The following is a 12,708-nucleotide window of genomic DNA, read 5'->3' on the forward strand; positions in this document are numbered from 1 at the left end:
GGGGCTGACCCCTAGAGTCAGCAGGAGGGAGAACAGTGAAGTTCTCGGGGACTAAGATATGGAAAGCATGATTCTTGGGATGGATAAATTTTAATAACAGGATGATAAAAGCTGACTTTCCCTTTTTCCTAATGTCTAGTTCCAATCCTATCTAGCAGAAACCTTAGGCTGCTTTGGAAGCCCCTGGCCAATACTTGACTGCAAGAACTGTTGGCATTCTCTACTAGCATGATGAACTCACTGTGTGTGCGCTCTCTCTTCTGCACTGTTCCCAGATCCACATCCCCTGTGGGCGTTTGGTACCTGTCTGGACCCCCAGGCTATAGAACTAGAAAGAATGCTAAAAATATTTGTTACTGCACTCTGATCTCCGAGGATTGCGTTTCAGTTCTTCCCATCCTGGGTCTCAGGAACAGTAAGCCTTCCCTCTGCGATGGCTTTCTCTGCACTTACCTTCCCAGGGGCCAGCGCCCGAGGAAACACAGCCAGCCTATGAACACACTGCCCTCCTTCATTTGTTTAGATCCCTTTAAAATTCTTTAGTAAAGTTTTACAGCTTTCTGCATAAAATCTCTATGCAACTTTTGTTGTTTTTATTTCTAGGACTTATATTTTATAACTCAAAGTTACAGTTTACCACTACTGTTTTGCTAGAGGAAAATGGTTGGAAGATGAATTAAGGATTATCTCCTTTTTCTATGCTTAGAAAGTTTTGAATAAGATAGGATGATTTCTTTATTAAATGCTTGGTAGATATTTCTGGTGAAGCTTTGGAGCGCACAAGTTTTGTTTACTTATTCTTTTTTTTTTTTAAGACACATTTATTCAGTGTCAATGTCAGACTATTATATTCAGCAATCAACAGCACGGGTGAAAAAAAAGGTCTACAGTAAAACCCTTTGTTGGAATGCTTTACACTTTCCACAGACCAGAAACCAAAATAAACTGTTACACAATTAGTCACAAATACAGTCCTGGAGGGTTTTTTTTTTTTGCCCATACACATGAGTATTGTCTAAAAACATGTCTTTTTTGTAGCAGCTAGGCCCTGCCACTGCTGGGCTTGGCTGAGTTCACAAATATGCTGTAACCTGTAGCTTCCCTGTCGCTTCTCTGGCTCTCCCCTCCTGCCAAGCTTTGTTTCCTGGCTGTGATGTAATTAGAACCTCCTGCCACTGCCATAGCCACTGTTGCTGCTGGAACCTCCATAGCCACCTTGGTTTTGTGGTTTAGTAAATTACTGACCTCCACCACCATGAGGGCCAGAGCTGCGGCCTCCGAAGCTTCCGCCCTTCCCTGCTCCAAAATTTGAAGACTGATTGTTGTAATTTCCGAAATCATTGTTACTGCTACCACCTCCAAAATTGCTTCCATCACTACCAAATCCATTCTAGCCATTCCCACTGCCCCAAATCCATCACTAGCATGGCTGCCACCAAAGCTGCCACAACCACTGAGGTTTCCTCTACCAAAATTGTTATTGTCACCAAAGCTGCCATGACCACCTTTAAAGTTTCCAGAACCACGTTGGCCTCTCTGACTGGATGAGGCACTAGCCATCTCTGGCCTTGACAGGGCTTTTCTTATTTCACAGTTGAGGCCATTCACAGTATGATATTTTTGAATAGCCATCTTATCCACAGAGTCATGGCCATCAGAGGTAACATAAGCAAAGCCCCTCTTTTTCCCACTGCCTCTGATAGTCATGATTTCAGTCACTTCAATTTCCCACACTGTTCAAAATAATCTCATAGGTGATGGTCTTCAGCGTCTTCTTTAATACCACCCAACAAAGACGGGCCTGGTGTCTGAGAATCTTCTCCTGACACAGCTCTCTTGGGTTCCCACAGCTCTTCCATCCACCTTGTTTGGCCTTGCTGTCATAGTGGCATCTGTTTCCTCCACAATGGTGTGACAAGTCCAAAGTCCCTGGATTTCTTGGTGCTTGGGTCTTTCATTACAATACAGTTGGTGAGTGTCCCCATTGCTCAATATGGCTCCTCAAACTCAGTTGTTTCGAGGACCAGGCCTCTAATGAAGGCTTTAGCAGTTGTACCAGCTCCTTGGGAGACTCTGACTTAGACATGACTGAAGGGCTATGAGTTGATGAGAGCCTTTGGCAATGTTTCCTCGGCCACGTCAGCAGGCAGAAAGCTCTCTCTCTCTTTTTGTAATATGAGATTTTTGAGGTTCTAATTTTTTTTTGTTTTGCCTACACATTTTCATACAACTTGTTTAAAGTATTGTACCATTCAAAACATTTTCACATTTGATTTCCTCTGATCCATAAGTCACCTAGAAATCATTACCCAACACTGTAGAGTCCTAGTTATCACCTTGTTTTCTATAACGAACATAATTTCTAGTGACTATGACAGTCCCACTTCTCTACTGGACTTCAGTTCACTGAAATAAGATTCACTTTATGGTTAATCATGCTTACCCGTTATAAATCTATTGTATTCTTGAAAAAAGATCGGAAGGTGTTTTATTCTCATAGTTATTTATATATATGAGTGTGTGTATTTATAAATTTATCAGTTTATATTTGTACATATATAGCCTTTATGTCAAATTTGTTAATACATATATATTTATATATGTCAGGTTACATACATTTAAAAGCTTTCAATTACTCATAAAGCTCTCATTTTATGTTACTATTGTTTCTTTTAATTTTGTCATTTTGCTTTATTACCTTGAAATTACATTAAGTGCAAACAACTTTAAAATTACTATTAATTTTGATACATTTAATATATATGTTTTGTCATTAAGTTACTGCCTACACGTCTACTGATTTCTTCTTTTTGCCTTAATGTGCAATTGTTATAATGGCTTGGGAAACTGTAAATATAATTTCCCAACTAAGTGAAGGTGATAGAATAAACGCAGGAAATCACTGGTTTACTGCTGGCATCTCAGCTTATTGTGAGTGGAGATTCCTGTGGTGTGTGTGTGTGGTGTGTGTGTGTGTGTGTGTTGTGTATTTGTGTGTATATGTGCGTGGTGTGTAGGGAACCATATGTGTAAGACTTCTCATCCTGTATGCATCCAGGCCTCTGGTTGCTTTCCTTCTTGCCCACCAAAGCCATGTAGGCAAACCTTTACTCTTTTGTTTTGGTTTTTGTTTGTTTTGAGACAAGGTTTCTCTGTGTAGCCCTGGCTGTCCTGGAACTTATTCTTTTTTTTTTTTTTTGACACCTTTTTTTCTTTTTTTTTTTTTTATTTTTTATTTTTTTTAATTTTATTTTTTTTATCAGTTACATTTTATTAACTCTGTATCCCAGCCGTGTCCCGATCCCTCATTCCCTCCCAGTCCCTCCCTCCCTCCCTCCCTCATCTCCACCGTGCCCCTTTCCAAGTCCACTGATGGGGGGGACCTCCTCCCCATTCATCTGATCCTGTTTTATCAGGTATCTTCAGGACTGGCTGCAAAGCCCTCCTCTGTGGATATACTCACTTATATAGACCTATAAGATATGATAAACATAATGAAATCTATACACCTAAAAAAGATAATCAATTGAGCGGACATGGGGTAAGATGATCAATCCTCGTTTAGAAAGACAGATGGGATGTGCATTGAACGTATGACAGGAGTCTACTGAGAGCATCTGAAAGACTCTAACTAGCAGTGTTTTCAAAGCAAAGACTCATGACCAAACCTTTGGCAGAGTACAGGGAATCATAAGAAAGAAGGGGAGTTAGTCTGATGGGGAAAGGATAGGAGCTCCACAAGGACCAAATATATCTGGGCACAGGGTCTTTTCTGAGACTGACATTCAACCAAGGACCATGTATGGATATAACCTAGAACCTCCACTCAGATGTAGCCTGTGGTAGCTCAGTAACCAATTGGTTTCCCAAAGTGAGGGGAACAGGGACTATTTCTAACAGGAACTCGATGACTGGCTCTTTGGTCTCCCCACCCCCGAAGGGAGGAGCAGTCCTGTTAGGCCACAGAGAACTTATTCTTTAGAACCAGGCTAGCCTGGAACTCAGAGATCTGCCTGCCTTTTCCTCCCAAGTGCTGGAATTAAAAGACAGGGCCACCACACCCAGGAAGAGGTAAGAAGACATCAATCATATTACTCATAAATGTATAGAAGTTGAGGCATTTAATTTGATACTTGTAAATAGTACGTTTTATTTGAAAGCAATTATGAGAACAGTGGGTAAAACAATGAACATCCTAAAATCTTATATATTTCCAAGTATCTGAGTTAGAAATATTACACATGACTACTCACATGATAAACTCGGGATGCAAAACCAGATAGCTTGACCCCAGAGCCTGCATAAGAGGAGGGGACACTGGGAAAAGCTGGGACCTCCCTCTCCAGATGCTAGCCCCTGATGACGTTTCTACACACCGTGTCACATCTGGAACCTGTTAGAACACAGGGTTCCACCTTTTCCTAGAGGCAAAGGCCTCTTTGAGCTCCCTTTGAAATCCAGCAGCTCTTTCTGAACAATTCACATGATAAAGACACGCTTTACGCTGCCAGCGCATACCGAGAGAAGGCAAGGGTGTCGGGTTTCCAGCACACAAGTGTCTCACCTACACCGATGTTCTTCCTGATAGACAGGGTGAATCTATCTTCTACGCCTCAGGCTGCGTTGACAAATTATTAAATCTTCTTTTTTGGACTTGCCTCCCTTCCTTGGGAAGCCACAGTAATGATGAGCCTGGTTCAGAACACAGTATGGACCCTCGTCTCTCCTCCCTCAGGGTGACACAGTCTAAGGCTTGTTTTAAGAAATGTGCAGACTTTTCAAGTACCAAATGTCATCCTGCGTCTTAACCAACTCAACTCTCATCTTCCTGAGGCCATTGTTTTGCTCATGGCATATGATACTACGAGTAGGTATAACGTTTAGAACATTAAATAGATTTATTTTCACTCATTTTTCAACAATTCTGTCATTTAGAATTCTCCCTTTCCTTCTTGCACTCCCTCTTTAATTGGGGGACCTTTGGAACTTTGGCTGTGGATCTAATACTTCCAAGAGAATATTTAATGAGTTGGTGGCAGTTTTATTGTCCCTTAAACATTTAATGGGCTTTCTGCATAATTTCTTAATGTGTCCTTATTTGTTTACTTTTTATATTTTTAGTATAAAACTGAAAACTTGTGGTGTTGAGTTTTACGGGCCTGGCACCATCCCTCCGCTGGGGCTGCAGGGTATGCGAGCCTTCCACAGGTCTCTGCTTTCTAGGAGTTAACTGGGAATTTGCAGCCTGGCATGGTCCCCACAGGTTAGGCTTGGATCAGCATTACAAGTCAACTGTGCTATCTCTGTTGACTAAAGAAGATTATAGATATTGCAGATTTCTTTTTATGTTTTTTTTTCTTATTATAATATACTGGAGGTGATCACCTATGTATTGTTATCAAATTTTAAGAATCAACATCTCTGACTTTTGTCAAATAGCAAATATTTTGTCAAAAAAAAGCAAGTATTGTTTCTAAGCATGTTCTGATAGAAATACAATTGGAAGGAGAGGGTGAAGGTTGGGAATTTGTCACTTAAATGTCCTGAGACCCTGGATTAGGTAAGAACTTTCCAGAATATTTAAAGCTAATCAACTACATTTAAACAAAATATGAGCAAGTGAAAATCAGAACACATTCTCTGAAACAGTGAAATAGGTTATTTTTATTAAGTTGCTTTATCATTTTAAGTCAGCATGGTTTATTTGATGAAATAAACAAATAGCTATGCAGGCCTGGAGAGGTGTCTTCATGTATTTGAAATAACTGTTTCACCCTTCTTGTTATTTGAATTACAAGATAAAGAACTAACTGCAAACAATATTTCAATATAGATTTTTTAAAAACTTCCTTTTTGTGTACAACCATACCTTCTCTTGATATGTATGTTAACAATTTAGAGGGAAAAAACAAAGTTTTCAAAATCTGTTCTTTTTATGTGGAATAATCCTCCAAGATAAAATTGTGAATACTTCAAAAATTTTATTTATGTTTTTTATTAATTACAGTTTATTCACTTTGTATCCTAGCTATAGCCCCCTCCCTCTTCCCCTCCCAGTCTCACCCTATCTCCTTCATATCCTCCCATTCCCCTCCCCAAGTCCACTCATAGGGGAAGTCCTCCTCTCCTTCCATTTGATCCTAGCATATCAGGTCTCATCAGGACTGGCTGTATTGTCTTCCTCTGTGGCCTGGTAAGGCTGCCCCATTCCCCTCAAGGGGAGGTGATCAAAGAGCCAGCTACTGAGTTCATGTCAGGGACAGCTCCTGTTCCCCTTACTAGGGTACCCACTTGGACACTGAGCTGCCATGGGCTACATCTGTGCAGGGGTCTAGGTTATCTCCATGCATGGTCCTTGGTTGGAGTATCAGTCTCAGAAAAGACCCCTGTGCCCAGATATTTTGGTTCTGTTGCTCACCTTGTGGAGTTCCTGTCCCCTTCAGGTCTTTCTCTCTCCCCCTTCTTTAATAAGATTATATTACCTGCACTCTGCTCAAAGTTTGGCTGAGTCTCAGCATCCTCTTTGATAACCTGCTGGGTATAGTCTTTCAGAGGCCCTTTGTGGTAGGTTCTTGTCCTGTTCCCTGTTTTCTTCTTCTTCTGATGTCCATCCCCTTTGCCTTTCTGAATGAGGATTGATCATCTTACCCAGGATCCTCCTTCTTGCTTAGCTTCTTTAAGTGTACTGATTTTAATATGTTTATCCTATATTATATGTCTAATATCCACTTATAAGTGAGATACCATATGTTTCTTTCTGCTTCTGTGATAGCTCACTCGGGATGATCTTTTTCTAGTTCTCACCATTTGCCTGCAAATTTCATGATTCCCTTGTTTTTAATTGCTGAGTAGTATTCCATTGTGTAAATGCACCACAATTTCTGTATCCATTCCTCAGATGAGGGATATCTAGGTTGTTTCCAGATTCTGGCTATTACGAATAGAGCTGCTACAAACATGGTTGAGCAAATGTCCTTGTTGTATACTTGAGCATATTTTGGATATATGTGAGCGCTTTTAATTAATTTGTTTTAATTAAAAAACAAATGTTTTTATTTTTTTTAAATTTTTAAACATGTGGGAGAACTCACTGCCATTTCTCGTTTCTCTTTTGGGAAAGACTCTGAATGACCTGGTTGTGGATTACAGCTGATTTAGACAATGGTATATCCGTGCAAAAATCACAGCTATCATCAAAAAGGGAATAAGATGGGTATAGTGGCACATACTTTTAATCCCATCCCTTAGATGGCAGAGGCAGGCGTATCTCTGTGAATCCAAGGCCAGCCTGGTTTACACAGCGAGTTCTAGAAGAGCCGTAGCTACATATCACCATGTCTCAAAAAAATTAAAAGAAAAGAATAAAAAAGATAATTTATTCTTATTTTTGAGTGGTCATGGCCCAGGAACACAGATTTAAGTAACCTCAAAATTCATGTTCTAGTGTGGAAGCAGTTTCATGAAGTTTTGAAGTTTACAGAACAAAGAATGCCATAAATCAAGATGAGTTTAAAGATACTTGGGTGGGTTCCTCAGAGAGGCAGTTACAGAAAGATGGAGGAAGCTTTTCTCTAGGCTTTAGATGTCATCTGATGATATTCTTAGCTTTCGGGTACTTAGAAGTCTTGAAGTCAATAGATTCCAAAGGTTTTTTTAAATCTATTAGTCATAGGATTTTTTTTTTTTCCAACACCGAGGTGGGCAAAGAAAAGTTGCTCTGGGGGCCAAAGCCAGCCCATGATAAAGTAATTAGCCTCTGGACCTGTAATGTTCCAGTCTTTCCACAGTTTTGAACATCTAATCAGTGTCTCTGCAGACACAGCTTGTTTTCAGCTGTTTCGTCCACAGGGGCATAACTCCAAACCCACCATCAGAAAAGGGGCAGACAGAATGTGACTCCGTTCTTCATCCTCTTGTTCTCACTTTCTGGAGAGTGACTATAACCAATGAGCATTCATAGCTCCTGGCATTTCCCTTGGTGACCTTTCCTATCACCTTCACTCAAGGGTCAGATCTTGAGCATTCCCAATCTCTGGAACCACTCTTTCCACCCATTCCACAATGCTTGGGATCTGCTTCACCCCCTTTCCTTTTGTAGGAAGCTTTGATGCCTGCTCCTCCCTGAAGGTGGCTCCTTTCCGTGCGCTATGACACTCAACAGGTGGGTATATTCCAACCTCGCTATCCTCCAGTCTCTGGGTCACCTTGCTGCCTTTGACCAGCCCTAGGTGGCCCCTATCCAGGAAGGAAGTCCTCACCAACATTCAGTGTCTTGCTAAGCCACCTTCACTTTGTCTTTATTTTTTTTCTTGTTAATGGGTTTATATGTGAAACTTGGAATTCACATTTTAAAGTTAATTTATATTGGTCTAGGCAAGAAGACAGAACTACCACCACCCCTGGTTCCCTTTCCTCCTGGCTGCTATGCTAATAAGCTACAACTTATAAAAGGCTCCCTATTCTCTGGCCATTTTGGTGCAAATCTTCTCTGGAAGAATTTAACCAGTGCTCCATTAACAGCTTGGGGTTCTATTTCATGTACACACTGAATTAATTAGTATGTAATAATTTTATTATTGATGATTAATGAATAATCATGCACAGTGGGCAAGTTGAAAGGAGTTTGGTTCACGGAGGTGGGCAAACTTCTGAACACCCTGAGCTTCTGAGTAGATTCTTCTTCACTGTTTGATGAAACATTTACTATTTGCTCTACAGGGAAACGTTTACAATCTAATGAAGGGGTCACAACAATAAAAAACTCCTACAAATATGTATTTTTTCCCTCCCTGGGTGGTTATCACACATGCTTGCATTTGTCTTCCTGCAGAGAGGACAAAAATCTCTTTGAAATATCCTGTTTTCGCTAAAACCTGCAATGTGCTTTATGGTGTAATTCCACATAAAAGCTTCAGTTCTTGCAGTATAAAATATAGTATTATACCTTAAACCCTAAACATTCTTGCTTGTGAGCTGAAAATTAAGACTTGAGATCCAGTCAAGCCCTTGCAATTGCTTTTGGAACAGGTGCCGGGGCAAAGCTGTGAAAACAGAAAGCTGAGCGCCAAGAATTCCCAGGGCCTTCAAGAATGGAACAGACAAAACGTAAGGGTGGTCTGGAGGCCTTGCCAAGCACTGGAGCTCACTCTAGTCGCTGTGTATTTTGAGAGCAAATGCACTGAAATAACAGGACCTTTTCCCTTTATTTTTATATTTTGAAAAAATATAGGGTCTCCGACACTTGTGAGAATTTTCTGTCTTGGAGGAAAGGTCTTGTCAGGAGGGCACTGACGTAGTACTTCTCCAGTAGGAAGGCAAAAACTTGGGTACCCATTGCTGTGGGCCCCCCAGTAGTGGGTTTCCCCACACTTGAGTGTTTCATGGTACTTAGCAGGCCTGGGAGAAGCTAGGCAGGGACTTCTGGTCCTATTCAGGCCTGTACCCTACCCTAAGCTGCTGTCACACAGGGCACTGTGTAAAGATGCCTGTGACACTGTGGGCATTCCCTCCCTGCAGAGCTTTGAGGGTCTGCTACCACAGTCTCAGGGCTCGGGAGCCCCCGGTTCTGTTTTGCTTTTTTGTCCCACCAGTCAGCATCTCAGAAACTCGAGGTCTTGTTTGAACACAGGCTCAAACCTACTTCATAGGGTCAAACAAAAATATTCACAAGTGAGCCTCTGCCTTTTCCCCTTCAGGTCTAAGCACCCAGCCACGGGCCAGGCACACACTAGGCAAGAGCGCTCATGTTCTACACACAGCTTTTCACAAGTGTTCTTTTAAAGGCAGAAATTGCCCCACTGCTGGTGGCACACACCTAGAGTCTCAGGACAGGGGAGGCTGAGAATCAGAGTGAGTTTTAGGCCAGTCTGTTCTCTGTGCAAGACCCTGTCTCAAAGAACAAGCAAAGAGGCACAAGGAGCTATTTCAATGGCATTGTGAACTGTCAGCTGATATGATTAGATGTGATTAGACGCTTAGAGAGACGTAGAAAGAGAGAAGGTGGAGATACAGCATCCTGCATCTAGGGATGAAAAATGTTTCCAATTTCAGGTATATTAATATTTTGGAACATTTGCATATGCATAAATGAGATATCCAGGAGGTGGAATACAAGTCTAAACACAGAATCCACATATCTTTTATAAGCGTCTTATACACACAGCCTAAAGATAGTTTTATGCAACTTTGTGTGTGTGTGTGTGTGTGTGTGTCTGCACTTTACTGTGACATGTCGCATGACACTAGTTGTGGTATTCAATGTGTTTTGCGTTTTTGAGCCTTTTAGTTTACATGAGACAGAGCCTCATGTAGCCTAACTAACTCACTCTGTGTCTAAGGTTGGCCTTGAAATTCTGATCTCCTCACCCTATCTCATCAGTCCGAGGGTTGTAGGTTTGTGTCACCTTGGTAGGCTTGTGGGGGGGTTGGGGCTCAGAATCAAGGCCTTGCTGTATACCCGGCAATTTCCTTACTCAGCTACATTTCTAGGCTCCAGATTTTGGATTTTCAGATCAAGGAGGCTCAACCTATATCATGATCATAAAAGAATTTTTTTTTTATAAGAAAGAAAACTGTTTTTTTTTCAATGTAGTTTATTCAGGAACCTTGAACAATCTTCTGACCCTGGGGAAAGCCAGCCCACAGCTTAAATAGCCTCTGGGTAGCCAACCCCAGCGTGCCATGTGGGTAATGCAGATAGGTCCACATACATGGAAGCAAGTCAGATCCTCAGCCTTAGCCAAATATGGAGTTGTTTGTGACAGAGAGCACTCACCATCGGGAAGGTGGAAGGCAGAAACCAGCTCCATCTTTAAGGCGCAGCATTCCGCAGCTCTCTACAGTTCCCCCTTTTTGTTTTAGACGCATCAGGCAAGAGTAGAGGTCTGATCTCTGATTTTAGAAATAAATTGGGACTTTGTACCGATGTTCATTTAGGTGTCATCCACCCAAAGAGCATCAGACCCGTCCGATACCTTTTTCTCAGAGGCGGGACCTGGGAAGAGACTAAGACTAAAAGAGACTAAAACAGGAGAAAATTAAAGGGAAAAAAAATGAGCGCTCAAAAATATGATGATGTTGGCTAGGAACACAGTCCATCCTACAGCCTGATGCCTGGTTACACCGAAAATCAAACTCTTAGTCCTGCGAGGAGAGCAGACAGGAACGAGGAGAGTGTTGATTGGGTGAGGACACAGGCAGGGTGGGTGTCAGAGGAGGCTAAGGCCTGGCAAACCAAGGCAGGATTGCTTTGTTAGTTACAGACAACAAATGTTTCAACCCGTCTCCTCCTCTTTCCGGAAATAATGGGAAAGGAACAACGGCCCGAGGATTTAATTGCATCTGTGACTTCTCTTCTAACTTCTTAATTCTGAGAGAACTCAAACTTCACGGAAAGTTGCTCAACAAAAGAGGCCGTGTACCTCTTCCCCTGCCTTCAAGAAAATTAGCATCTCAAGTAACCTACAAAAGCCAAGGCACCACTGGTCGTGAAAGTGCTGTGCTCATCCAGACTCCACTGCAGGCTTCTGTAATGCGTGAACCGCCATGCGGGCTTTGTCTTCTCTAGTCCCTGAAGGTCCTTTCGTGACCTCTACGTGCTGGAAGAGTCAGTCATTTTGATAAGCTGCCAACGGGCTCCCCTGACCTTGTGCAGGGTCAGACTGAAATGTTTCCTTTTGGTGGGAACATCAGCACGGATGCTGTATCGTCCTCAATGAACCAGAATTCAGAGAACGTGTGCAGCTTTCCTCCTCCCTGCTATCAACTTTGAGCGGTTGGTTGATGTGACTTCTTTACTGTGGACTCACGATTTCTATCCTTTCTTAAGTATCTGGGAATGAAAAGCTACCAAATATTACAGAGCCCGTTATTTCTCTTTGTATGTTTGCTCTTTCATTTTGACCTCTATCAATGCTCCTTAAAACATTTATTTGACTGATGGCAATCTCCCATTTTTTTCTCATTCTTTTTGTATTTATTAAGAGGTTCAAGGTTTTTCTCACTTCTTGGCTTATTGGCTAAGATCAAGCAAAGAATTCTTAATAATGATCCTCATGTTACAGAAAATGAAACTTGCTAAAACAACAAAAGTTCAATTATTGAAGTTCGCTTTGAATTATTAAGGCTTTCTACAGCTAATTACTCCCAATGACTGCTTAATTCGATAATCCTGAATATTTCTAACTCTTTAGCCTTATGAGATTCCATTAAAAAAATCATACAGAACCTCTGGAAATGAGCTATTCTGTGACAATTAAAAGACCTGGAAAGGTGGGGTAATTGGTATAATTAGGGAAAATGTGCCATCCAATAGAAAACGGTGACAGCCACAGGCATCATGATTTCCATCGGACGGCGCTTGCTGAAGTCAATGCTTCAATCCTGATTGGACATGATGAGAGAGGAAATATCTTTATAGGGGATGGGTTCTTTAGTAAATGGGTGTGGCAAAGGTAGGACTGCTTTCCAGGAGAGGCTGCTCTCAAAGGTGGAGGCAGCTTGAGAAAATTATTTGCCCATTGACAAATGCAAAAAATACTCTGAGGCTCTGAGGTCCAGCCCTCATTCAGGAACTTCCCTGGGGGAGAAAAATTAAGAGCCTAGAGTAACCAGAGGTGTTAAGGAGGCAATAAAATCTTTTCCTCTGCATGGCAGCCAGGATCTGGCTGAAGGAGGTGTCAGGGGCCATGAAAAGGTCCAAAGAACTTG

The 12,708-nt window shown here is 41.6% G+C and overlaps 1 pseudogene; it reads right to left on the reverse strand.

Moving 5' to 3' along the window:
- Positions 1 to 1,159: 1,159 nt before the first annotated feature.
- On the reverse strand, positions 1,160 to 2,086 carry LOC110562793 (heterogeneous nuclear ribonucleoprotein A1-like; annotated as a pseudogene).
- Between the last annotated feature and the right edge of the window lie 10,622 nt (positions 2,087 to 12,708).

Source organism: Meriones unguiculatus, chromosome 10 (assembly GCF_030254825.1).
Source record: "Meriones unguiculatus strain TT.TT164.6M chromosome 10, Bangor_MerUng_6.1, whole genome shotgun sequence".
Lineage (NCBI taxonomy): Eukaryota > Metazoa > Chordata > Mammalia > Rodentia > Muridae > Meriones > Meriones unguiculatus.